Here is a 13,615-nt window from a genome sequence, read left to right as displayed (position 1 = left end):
TTTTCCTGTTTGTTATGGCTCTCTACCTCCATGTCAACTTCTGGTGCTGGTAGTGAATGGTCACCACTCCCAACATCCATTTGTGCAGGTGCATGAGATTCAAACTGGTCTTCTTGCAGCTGAGTTTTTGGTGTCCCCCTTGTTCTTCGTGAGTAGGTGGTAAAAATTTTGTCTTTCTCAGCCCTCTTGGCATCCTCTTTTTGCATGTTCCTGGTCCTTATGCTTTCCACAGGTAGAGGTGCTCTGCTGGCTTTGGACACTGGAATTTCCTCATCAATGTCCTTCATAAACCCTGAATCTTCTTGCACTTCCTCTTTTTCCTCCTCATCTCTGATTTGATTGATAGCTAAGAATTCTTTCCATGGCTTCCCTCGCTTCTGCAACTCATGTTCAATGAGGATTTTAATTAGGCCAAAATGGTACAGGCTTTTGTCTTCATTCCCTTTTTGCTTCTGGATAGTTTTGGCCATCTTTGTTAAACTTTGCAGCAGAAAATATGGCACACTGATTACACATTGTTTCTTTAAATGGAGGAGTAGCTTGATGTGGTATAGATAAACAATACTATACCTACTTTCACAGGTTATGAACTTTTGAAGAATGTAAACCATTTCATCCCAAAGATGAACTAACCAGCTTCTTGGAACACCCTTCTTCCAGTTTACTGAGGAAACTCTAGATCTGGACATGAACTGTGTCCATGATTTCTCCTTGAATTGTTTGGTTTTAAAGTACTTTTCTCCTTCAGGACTAATTCCAATTGCCTGAGCTATAGTATCCTCTGAGATTCTGAAGGAGAAGGTGCCTATTAGGGTCTTTTCTCCATTAAAGGTGAAGGCAAATTGCTTGGTGATTTCCTCATTACTCCCATGGAATTTTTCCAGAAAAGGTAACCACTGTGTTTCTCTAAGAATCTCAATGCAATCCTCATGGTATTGTGAGCTGTCGAATGTACTGGGTTCGACCCTATTAGTCATGGTGATGGCAGAGGGTTGTGCCTCTAACCCTTCTCTGTCTATACTCTTTAAAATTTAAACACAGAAATGTCAAGTTGGTTACCTGGTATATATCGCTTCCTTCAGTCTTCAATATGGTGCTTGGCCGGTCGATATGACTGTGATGGGAGTTAGAAGTAGAATGGTGATGCTTTCCCTTTTCGGCGTTCACTGGTTTCACTGTGTAAAACGACCCCAAACGGTGATACTCTCCTCAGCGCTCCTTGCTCAGATTTTCACTTTGCAACTCCACCCAAATGATAATAATCTCCTCGCGCTCCTTGCTTTTGATTCTCACCTTGGAAGTTATGGGAATCGAGGGTGGAAAGGATGGTAAAATAACCCTGTACTCACCTCACAATGTAATCATTCATTTAAAAACAGAGTGCTGTACGCTTGCATGCATGTTATCACAAGAACGCTGAGAGCGTACCCATAGTGCTGGGCTATAATGCTGGGTGGCGACGTTATGATTCGGCTGTGTGTGGAGTAGAATATATATAGGCCGCTTATTATGATTTGACTGTATGGAGTGAAATATATATATATAGGCCGCTTCCACATCTATCGCATCATTTGTATTTAAAAATACACAGCTCACCACGTGCCCTTTTCAATGAGTATTTGGTCATATAGAGAATGTTGGTATGCCTGTAGGGTATATGACAAGGTGGATGTGTTGGTAATGGGTTTTTGGGGTATGGATAGGTTAATGTAGGGGAATTATGAGAATTAGTGGGATAAGGGTGATAGATTGATGCATATAGGTATCCTTGAAATCAATTACAACAGCTTATAGTCACCAAAGTTACATTAAAAACCAATCTAGGAAATTAAATGTTTAAGAACAGAAATACATTACTCCTTTGTTGATCATTTGACATGCTGAGTTGCTAATTCTTTTTGACTATTCTTTTTGACAGGTCCTCTGAAGGAGATTGAATGCACAGGTCTTTTGAGAATTTTTTTTGAAGATATAACAGGTCCCTTTGAAAGATTTGAATGTACAGGTCCCTTAGAGAACTGAAGATGTAATAGGTCCCTTAAGAAAACTGAAGGTGTTCATGTAGGTCTTTGTATTGTTACAGGTTCACTGAGCTTGCCATTTGCTGAAGTGTTGGTGCCCAAATCCTTGTAAAAGCTTGGTGGAAGTCTGTTAAAGTAGCCTCTGGTGTCAAAACTTTGTTTTAACAGGTCCCATAACTGCTGATTGGAATGTCTTAACAGGTGTCAATTGCTTTAACAGGTCCCTTCTGAAAGTCTTAAACAGGTCCCATGACTGCTGGTATTGGACTACTGGTGTTGGTAGCATAGATGTCTGAATAGAACAGGTCCCCCTGCAAAATATTTATAACCAGGTCCCTCTGAAATAAAATCATGACAGAACAACTTATTTGTTAAAGTCTGGAATTACTGCTGGTAACAAGCTGCTGCTGGAAATTTACAGTGAAATATAGAATAAGAAATCTGAAGTATTTACAAGGCAGAGATAACAGTAACAGAACAGATGCCTCTCTCCCCGACTTAAAGGTTGACTTGTCCTCAAGTCATGAGTCAACTGAGAAATGAAACAATGAACAAAAGAAAGAGAATTCATACCCGCCAATAAATTGGTTTTCAGGTAAGAATTCGGGGTTAGATTGTACCAGATACTGGTTTTCACATCTAACCCATTATTATTATTTTTTTTTAGTTTTTGTTTTATTTTTTTTTGTTTTATTTTTATTATTTTTTCTTTTTGATTTTGAAATTGAAAGGAAATGAAACTAAGGCAGTGATACTGCAGCTGAGGGCTGCAGTATCTCAACCTCTTCTTGCTGAGATAGTGTATGGAGAAAGTCTTGCTTGCTGATGGGCTTGTTGTACAGCTTCAGGCGATGACCGTTGACTGTGAAGGAATGACCTTCGCCATCAATAGTTTGGAGCTTTACTGAACCATTGTGATAAGCCTGAACAATTTCATAGGGGCCCATCCAATGGGTGGTGAACTTAGCTTTATGATCCTTGAATTTTGAATCAAAAATCAGAGCCCAGTCACCTTCCTTGAAGTGCTTCTTCTTAATGTGTGAATCATGCCATTGCTTCCTGTGCTATTGCATGAGGATGGTGGTTTGTTCTGCTTGCTGCCTCATCTCATCCAGCTGGTTCAACTGCTGGATTCTCTCTTTTTGTGCTTGATCCAAATCAATTAGTAAATCTGCAGCTAATTTAAAAGTGTGAATTTGGAATTCAATAGGAAGCATGACATCCTTACCGTACACCAATTGGTATGGTGTAAATCCTGTGGTATCTTTCCAAGTAATCCGGTAAGCCCAGAGTGCCTCTTTGAGCTTTTCTTCCCAGTTTTTCCGGTTCATTGCAACAGTTTTGGTAATGATCCCCTCCAAAGTCTTGTTGGTTGATTCCACCTACCCATTGGCCTGTGGATGGTAGGGGGTACTTTTCCTATGCTTTATTTGGTACTTGTCTGTGATGTCCTTCATGAGCTTTGAGGTGAATTGAGTACCTTGATCAGTGACAATTTCTCTTGGCACTCCATACCTCACAAAGATCTCCTCAAAAAGGAAATTGACTACTGTGTGTTCGGTTGCTCTTACCAGTGCTTTTGCTTCTGCCCACTTTGTGACGTAATCAGTACATACTAGGATGTACTTCTTACCATTAAAGGCTGGGTTGATAGGTCCTATGAAGTCCAGAGCCCACTTATCAAATGGTTCTAAGTGAACTTGGGGCTGAAGGGGCATCTGATCGATAGCTGTTGGTCTGCCCATTCTTTGGCAGCTGTCACAACTCTTTACATACTTCTTGGCATCCTTGAAAATGGATGGCCAGTAGTATCCAAGAGTAAGAACTTTGAAGGCTGTCCGCTTCGCTGCAAAATGCCCACCACACGGTTCATCATGGAAAGATTTTAAAATGTCAATTACCTCATCATTTCGGACACATCTCCTAATGATCATATCAAAACCAGTGTAAAAGAGATCGCCATTAAGCCATGAATATCTAGCACTTTGTTTGATCAATTTTTTCCTTTCCTTTGCAGTGAAATGTGGAGGTGTTCTACCTGTAGACAAGTAATTAGCTAAATCAGCAAACCAAGGAGTTACTATGGAAATTGCAAATAAGTGCTCATCCGGAAAAGAATCCTCAACAGGAACAATCTCACCTGGATTTTGCAGTCTAGATAGGAAATCTGCCACCTGGTTTTCTTTGCCTGGTCTATCTAACACTGTGATGTTAAATTCCTGTAACAATAGTAACCATCTGGTAACTCTGCCACTAGTTATTGATTTATTCATGAGATGTCGAATGGCAGAATGATCAGTATGTACAAAGACTTCATAACCAGTGATGTAATGGCGGAATTTATTCACAACATAAATGATGGCAAGTGTTTCCTTTTCTGTAACTGTATAGTTTAGCTCGGCAGGGGTGAGATTTTTACTAATGAAATAAATTGCATATGTACAAGATTCTTCTTTTTGGCCTAAGGATGCACCTATTGCAGTGTCAGATGCATCGGTAAAAATATGAAATGGTAAACTCCAATTAGGCCCCCTCAGGACTGGTGCGGTAGATAGTTTCTTTTTGAGTTGTTCAAATGCATGTTGGCAGTTCTCAGTCCAATTGAAAAGTACATCTTTGGCTAAAAGTTTAAACAAAGGTAAGGCTATCTTGCTAAAATGCTCAATGAATCTGCGGTAATAACTAGCATAGCCAAGAAAACTTCTTACCTCTCTCTGATTCTGTGGAATAGGCAAATCGGCAATAATCTGGATCTTGGCTGGGTCAACCTGGATGCCTTGAAAAGAGATATAATGGCCCAACACTATCCCTTCATTTAACATCATGAAGCACTTTTCGTTGCTGAGGGACAGGTTAGCTTCAATACACCTTTTCAAAACTCTCTCTAGATTTTCTAATGCATGTTCAAAAGAATTGCCATATACTGAAAAATCATCCATATACACTTCAACACAATCATGAATCAAATCAGCAAAAATAGCTAACACAGCTCGCTGAAATGTAGCTGGAGCGTTACAAAGTCCAAATGGCAAAACATTGTAGGGATAGGTGCCCCAAGGACAGGTGAAGGTGGTTTTGTCCTGGTCTTCAGAGGCAATCCGGATCTAGTTGTAGCCACTGAAACCGTCAAGAAAGGAAAATGATGATTTGCCGGCTAGGGTGTCTAACACTTGATCAATGAATGGCAGTGGGAAGTAGTCTTTGAGCATTGCTTTGTTCAGCTGTCTGTAATCAACACAGATGCGCCACTTGCCATTTTTCTTGGGCACAATAACCAATGGCGATACCCACTGACTGTCAGAAATAGGATATATAAAGTTGACTCTCAAAAGTTTTTGCAACTCCTCTCTGACAATGTCTTGGAGCATGGGGTTCATTCTTCTTTGCGGTTGCCTCACCGGTTTAATGGTGCTATCTGTATAGATGTGGTGAGTGCATGTGTCGGGGTGAATCCCATGCATGTCAGTGTAATCCCAAGCGAAGGCTTTTTGGTACTTCGTCAAGAGTCTAATCAATTTCTCTTGTTGAGATGAGTCTAGGTGGTTGCCTATGTTCAAAGTTTTCCCTGGACTGATCTCTATGACTTGACTCTGTGTATTGGTGATGGATTGAACTGGAAAGATGTCATGAAATGTAGATTGCAAGGAGTGGATAGTGCATGTTTCTTGAAAGTTTTGAGCCAGAAGTACATCTGCAGCATTATATTGTTCATTTCTCAAATTTTCAGATACATCAGGTTGAGAAAGAAATAGTTCTACCAAATCATTATTGTCTTCGTGGAAATCATAGATCTGGTCAATGCTAAAAACAGATTGTACTTCCTCTTTGTCATTAAATTTATCATCAAGCCACAAGTTATGTGTTACTGCAGGTGATTGTGCCGATGGATAGAGGGTGAGTTGTTTCCTTTCGGTCCCTCTAGAGATAATCATGTTACCTGATCGGCATCCAATAAATGCATCAGCAGTCGCTAACCATGGTCTACCTAGAATGATAGGATGTCCTCCTAGATTGGATTTGGGTTGAAGGACTAGGAAATCCACTGGATACTCCCAAGAGTCCAGTGAGACAATGATATCTTCCAAAATCCCCTCAGGAATGACTTTGGACCTATCAGCTAGTTCAAGAACAATCGTGGTATGTTGCAAATTCATAAGCTGGAGTGTTCTCATGGTTTCAAGGGTCATGACATTGATTGCGGCTCCTAAATCTATCAAAGTGTTTGGAATCCGTATGTTGTTAATGATGGTGGTCACTTTTGGAATGCCCGGATCAACATACTTCTCCATAGAGATGGTATTGGTCATAAGGCCTGCTAAATTTCCTAAAACATGAATGGTCTGAGGATCAATCCTCTTTTTAGCAGGTTTCTTGAGACACATGTATTTGATGGCTTTGGTGTAGATAGGAATGTCCTTTATAGCTTGCAGCAAAGGGATTTTTATGTAGACATTTTTAAGTTCATCCAAGACATCAAATTGTGGTGGAGGCAGTGGTGGTTTTACTTGAACCAAACGGTCTGGAAAAGGTGGGTGCAGTGATTGCATCTATTTGTCCTTGGTTTCACTACTTGGTTTTGTTTGAGTTGTTATTTCATTTTCTTTTTCTAAATTTTCTTCTTGCTGATCTGTTATTGGAGAATCCTTTTGGAGCACCCTACCAGACCTCAGATTAATGTTTTGCAAAGGCAGTGTGGAGTAGGAGGTTCCTTCCTCTACATTATAAGCTGGCCTCTCTGCTCTATTGTTCGGATTTGGGACAGTTTGAGCAGGTATTTGTGTGGGTCTGGGAGGTTGTGGGTTAGTTGGAAATTGAAGTTGTGGTACATTTATTTGTGGAGGAGCAGGCAAGGTCTGTTGAGAGGGTTGGGGCTGATAAACAACTTGCTGAGGGTGCTGCTGATATGGTTGTGAGTGTGATGGATATGGCTGTTGGTACTGCTGATATGACTGTGAGTAAGGTGGGTATGATTGAGGATATGGATGGTAGGATTGGGAATACTGTTGAGACGGTCTCCATTGATTTTGTTGTTGGTTTCCATGCTGCCATGGCATAGGTATATTCCATGAGTTTTGTGCATACATCTGATCATTCATAGGAAACTGCATATTTTGATTAGGAAACATACCTTGGGGTGCTTGCCTTGGCTGCCATGGTCACTTTGCACCCATGTAGTACACGTTCTCCATCTCTGTGCTGGCTGCCATGTTACAGTTCTGCAAAATTTTAACTTTAGGACAGTTAAACATGTCATGATGCTCAATACAAAAAGCACATACTTGGATATTCTCTAGAGGGCAGTCTTTTAATGCATGTTTCTTGCGACACTTGGGGCAGAAAATAGCCATGATATTGTCTTCTTCCTCCTGTTTCTTTTTGGCTTTTAAGGTATCAATTTGGTTTCCTAGAGTGCTCAACAAATCTGTTTTGAACTCTTCTAAAAGATTACCAATTTCAGCCCGGGTGACACTAGCAGAGGCAGTTTTTGTGACCCTAGATGACAAGGTTCTCTTTCCCATGTTGGCTTTACTTCTTGAATATTTTTCACACAGTTCAGCTATTTCTTCAAAGGGTAAGGCAGAGATGTCACCTTTGCCCATTAAGTTGAGATCATCCATGTATTCTTCCCGGATACCTTTCAAGAATATTGTGCGGACTAGATCAGGAGACATTGTTCGGTGTTTAGATTTTTGCAAATTATAGACAAACCGTTCTAGATATTCTTCTAAGGTTTCATCCTCCTGCTGACTCATTCTAAAGATGTCATCTTTAGAGTCTTTGGATCTGCAATAAGGCTGATATTTCCTCAGAAATATTCTCCTCATGCCATCCCAATCTACTATGGCATGCTCACCTAGCCCCATAAACCATTTCAAGGCTGCTGCCTTTAATGTGGCTGGAAACAATCTGAGTCTATGAGCATCATCCGTATAGCCATAAGTTCGACATACAATGTCAAACTCGAATAAGAATGAGTCCGGATCCTCTGAAGCCATACCATAGAAATTGGGTAGCACGGATGGGGGTATATTTTTCATTTTGATCTCCTCATCCTCCTGTGGTTCTTGTATAGGGAATTTAAAAGTTGATTCCTCCTCCTCTTGATGGGGAACTGATCCAGATCCCTCCTCAGCCATTCTAATTGGTCTCTTAGTATCTCTTGGTGGAAAAGAGAGAAAGGAAGATTGCTTGGTAATGGTACTACTTTTCCCTAGTGTAGAAGATTTAGGAAAGGGTTGCTGTTGTGATTTATATGCAAATAGAGTTTCCCTCTCAGCAAGAGTAATGTGCTGTCCTGAATAAAATCTTTCTGCCAATGTTTGAATATCCTCCTCAGATGGTGTTGTATTCCCTGGAGAGTCTGATCCTGATGATGATGGGTTAGTTTTGAGATGGTGGGGGGTTCTTACAAATCTCCCTTGATTGTCCCTAAGTCTAGGCATAAATGAACATGATTTCTAACTGTGTTTTTGTTTGTTTTTGTGTATTGAAATTTTTTTCTTTTTGTTTGAATCCTTTACGTACGCCTCCCCGGCAACGGCGCCAAAATGTAGTGGTTCCAGCTAGGGTACTAGACTAGACTCTATATTTAATATCGACCGAGGTGCGTAAGCTTAGAGGCGTGGTCTAAAATATATAGACATAAAGAATCTCTGGCCAAGTGATTGTGATGTAGGTTACAAGGCTTCTTTACGGAAGACCGGAATATGTAGCCTATCATTCACACACCTAGATTACCCTACTGATATGCTTGATTACAGTGCTTGTTATGAGATGCATCTATCAAATCAAACCATGAACCTAAGTACTGTGTATGACTGTAACAATGATTTTAACCTCCTTACAGAGATATCACCCAGAAAACCCTTGTTTGGTAAACACACACAGCATGCAAAGATATTTACACTATCAAACTATATAAAGAGAACATAAATGAACTGTGAAACAAAACAGAGTTTATGATAATGTCTCTATGAGTCACACAGGGATCGAATCCCTTACAAGACTCCCTTCCAGATCCTAGTGCTGACCATTCAACATAACCATAAACCATTCATAAGCGCACACCATATACATGCAATGAAAATCAAAGGCTGTGTAAATCGAAAGCTATGTAACTGCGATGCAAACCATATGCTATATAAATCGAAAGCTATGTAATCGTAACTGTGATGCAAACCATATGCTATATAAATCAAATCCAATATAAATACTGTGCGAACATGTGATAACTGAAATGTAACAAAACAAATGAACAGTATACCAATCGAAGAACGCAGGGCCCGTCCGCGTCCTAAGGGTACACTGGCTATAACCGATCAGCTATCAAATCAATGCAAGAGGTATACACACGTCGTGACTGTGAATAAGTCTTTTGTATTAACTTAAAAACTCTGTTCTGAGAAACGATTCAACCATTAAACTTTTAAACATTAACCTGACTGTATTTACATATGCGTACGCAAAGCCATGTCATCGATACAGTGAATGTACATTCGGCTGTTGCCGCTTTTATCACATAAGCCTTTTCAAAATGTTTCCATGCTAAGTGTTTCAAAACGAACAAAAAAAACTAAAATGAAAATGGAACGATGCTGTTGCTGCTTTTGTCTGTCAGAGTGCCCTGCTTTGACTTGAGTTGACCGCATACATAGGAGGTTCGATTTGGCTGGGAGATAGGTGTTTGTCCATGCTTGGACATTCTGCTTTTCGCCCATGCCTTTCGTTCTAGCTCATCTGCTGCGCCACATGTCAAACGATAAGCTCATTACAAGATGTAGGTACTTCCTGTAACCATGTCATCAAAAACTTCCAATTCTTGAACATAAAACCCCTAAATTAATTTCTATGTAATTTAATAACTATAAAACGATTAATAATCAATATTCAAGGATTTTGAGGGATATATGATGAAAATGTATGGATAAATGATATGTTTTTGGGAAGGAAAAAGGGTCTTGGGATGATACCAACAGTCTCTGATACCCAACCCCCCATGAGGCTTAAGGGCTCTAATTATGGTACAATTGGGAAGGTGATTTTTTTTTTTTTCTCTCATTCTTACCTCTTTCCCACAAAAATTTCCTCAAAAGAGTTACTATTCTTTGCAAAACATACTTGGGAGCTAGTTAGGTTGAAAATTGAAACAATGGAATCACTGACAAAATTTCTTTGGAGACAACCACCTTACCTGCTAGGTTTAGCGAACGTGCTCCCCAGTTCTCCAGTTTATTTTTAGTTTTATCCAAGACACTATTCTATTGCTTGGAGGAGGATTTCTTTAAACATATAAGAATTCCTAAGTACTTGAAATCCTTCCAATATGCCACCACCTTAAAACCCAGTATATCTGCAATCTTCTTTTGTTGCATTGTGCTAATGTTTTAGGAATATACTAAATATTTAGTCTCACTTATCATTCCTATGAAATTCGCAAGGATTTTGTCCATGATCTTTTTGTATCTTTTGGCTATTACTATTGAAGCTCCTCCCAGAAAAATCATATCATATGCAAATTAACCATGGTTAATACTTTTAATGCCAAGTGAGAATTTAATTCTCGACAATTGATTTGTTCTTCGTTCGTGTTCTAAACGTCTGTTCAAGGAGTCAACCATTATGATATATAAGAATGGAGAGAGAGGGAACCCTTGTCTAAGTCCCCTGGAGGCCTTGAAGAAATAAAATCCCTTTCCATTAACCAAAGGAGCAATCTATGGAGAGCCAATACACAGAGACACCCACTAGATATACCTTTCATGAAAGCCCATTTTCTTCATTACTTTGAAAAGGAAGATGTGCTTAACTCTGTCGAACACATTTTCCATTGCAAGTTTTATAGTCATACCCTAGTCACCCCTTCTCCAACTGGAATCTACTGCTTCGTGATTCATAATAACATCAACAAAAATCTAGCTTCTTGGAAAAAACTCTCCTTGGTTGTCAAAGATAATAAAGGGGAGGAATTTGATGAGGTGCACCACCAACAATTTGAAGATTATCTTGTAGGAAACATTGCAAAGGGGAATGAGTTGGAACCTGGCAAAGGAGGAGGGATTGCTCTCTTTGGGAATAAGGGACAAAAAATAGGAGTTTATAACCCCTCCCATGTAGAGCTACTTAAGCGAGTATCAAATCATTATGACCAGTTCCTTTTGAATTAAATCCCAAAATTATTGATAAGAGAGGGCAGGGAAGTCATCTGGACCTGGAGTCATGCCAGAGCCTTGTCTGGATGAAGGGAAAAGAAAAACTGATTTATTTCTTCAACCGTGGGAGGGGATATGAGCAAAGAATTTAACACATCTATAACTAACTCTGGGAACTGGTCTAACATAAATTTTACTGCCTCATCATCTAATTGGACTGGGTCTCTATATAAGTTACTAAATTGATCATAGGAAATCTCTTGGATTTGTTGAAAATCATCAAGCTTTTGTCCCTGGACTTGGATTTCTAAGATGCTATTTTGTCGTTACTTGTTCTTTGCCTGATGGTGAAAAATCTTTGTATTCCTAACCCTGGATTATTCTTCTTCCCATTTTAAGAGTGGATAGTAAGATTGGAAGGTTTGCTTCTTGTTGCAATAGATCCTTTGAGACATATTCTGTCTCCATCTGCGATTGAATACATTCCACTTGCTTTTCCAGAGTTGTAAGAGAGATTTGGTTTTATGTTTTCATTTTTTTAGCCATTTTTTGTTGTCCCTCTTCAGCCTCTTGATTTTGGTTTCCCAAATAGAAATTTGGCTACCATCCACTCATTGTGACCAAGATGCCACAACAACCTAAGAGAATCTAGGGGATTGAAGCCAAAGAGCTGAAAACCAGAAGGGGATAGGACCATAATTCAAAGGGGTAAATGTTTAAGAGAGATGGGACTATAATCATATCCGTTGCAAGGGAGGATGAAGGATTGTAAAACCAGGTTCATAGAAAGGAAGTAATTAGAGTCTAAGAACATATCTAAATGCATCGCTATGTGACCTGATCTAGACCACTTGTTATTCCATATGAAGCAGAGTCAGGAGGTTTTGATTTCTATCAGGTGAAAGGAGCTTATAAGGTTTTCCAATGATTCTTGGAAATGATCTCTAACTACATATCCTCCTCTCTTCTCCCTTTGATGGATGATCAAATTGAAGTCACCTCCAATAATACAATTAACTCCATACTCAAACTCTTTTAATTCTATGAGGGATTACTAACAAACTTATTTTTCTTTGAAATGAACAAGCATATAAAAGTTAATCACAAAGCATACTTGATTTAGGGCCAAAATTTTGAAGGAGGAGGCTATCCAATGTTGCGTCTTGCAACTATTCAGGAGCTTTACTTGGTCAGAATCCCATAACGTGCACAAGCCTCCTGGTGCACTTCAAGAACTGACTGCAAGGCGATGGATTTTATTCTAGATCTTCTTCTGTTTGGATGAGAGGTCTTTCTCATCAATTTTTTTCTCTTGGAAGAGGGCTACAATTGGATTTTCTTTGGCAGTTAAAGATTATTCTTCTACTATTTTTTTGCGGGTACCGAAGCCTCTGCAATTCTAGGAGAGAATATTCATTAGTTACTCTCAGATTGTGTTGCCCCCTTTTAGGGCCCTATTGTTGCAAAATTTTTCCCTTCTTTACTTTCCAAATATGCTAATTGGCGAGGGATAGTGATTTAATATCCCATCTCTTTATCTTTTTCTGTTTGTTCTTTGCAGATTTCCCTATTGGTTTTCCTCCCAGTGCATCGGGTCTTTCTTTCAGTTTCTTTATATTTTTCAGCCTCTGATTTCTCATCAGTTGAGATGGAAACCACGATCATTCTTGTAACTTCCTTTGAGGAATGATAAACATCTTCCTCTTCTTCCAAAGAATCCTCTGTGGATGTATGTGTGCCTTTTGATGGTTTGTTCTCCTCGATCGTGACCTTCTCAGGGCTCTTATGGGAGGGGGTTTGTTGTGTTGAATTCAATACCTTTTGTGTAGGTTTCCTTCTTCATTTAGGTCCACTAATGCTTCATATTTATTGGACTCTCCCTTGTGACTATCTGACTTGCATGAACCTTCCTTATTTGCAATAAAATTGTTGGAATTTGGCGTGCCTTTAGTATTTTGGGTTGTTTTTCCTTACTGAGGGTTCTACAACCTATTAGGGCCTCTTATTCTCTTAGATTGTTGTCATTATCCCCTTATTCTACCCGGTTTTGTTGAGTGGCTAGAGATATATAATAATGGAGAAAGAGGGAAACCCTGTTTAAGTCCCCTGGAGGCCTTGAAGAAATGAAATCCCTTGCCATTAACCAAGGGAGAAATCCAGGGAGAGCCAATACACATAGCCACCCACTAGATATACCTTTAATGAAAGCCCATTTTCTTCATTACCTTGAAAAGGAAGATGTGCTTGACTCTATCGAACACATTTTCCATGTCAAGTTTTATAGTCATACCCTGGTCACCCCTTCTCTAGCTGGAATATATAGTTTCTTGAATCAAAATAACATTATCATAAATCTTCCTTCCTGAAACAAACCCTCCTTGGTTATCAAAGATAATAAAGGGGAGGACTTTGTCGAGGCACACCGCAAACAATTGGGAGATTCTC

Source organism: Pinus tabuliformis, chromosome 3_2 (assembly GCF_031772625.1).
Source record: "Pinus tabuliformis cultivar Carrire ecotype Pingquan chromosome 3_2, CPIR1, whole genome shotgun sequence".
NCBI lineage: Eukaryota > Viridiplantae > Streptophyta > Pinopsida > Pinales > Pinaceae > Pinus > Pinus tabuliformis.
Note: the sequence above shows the minus strand (reverse complement) of the source record.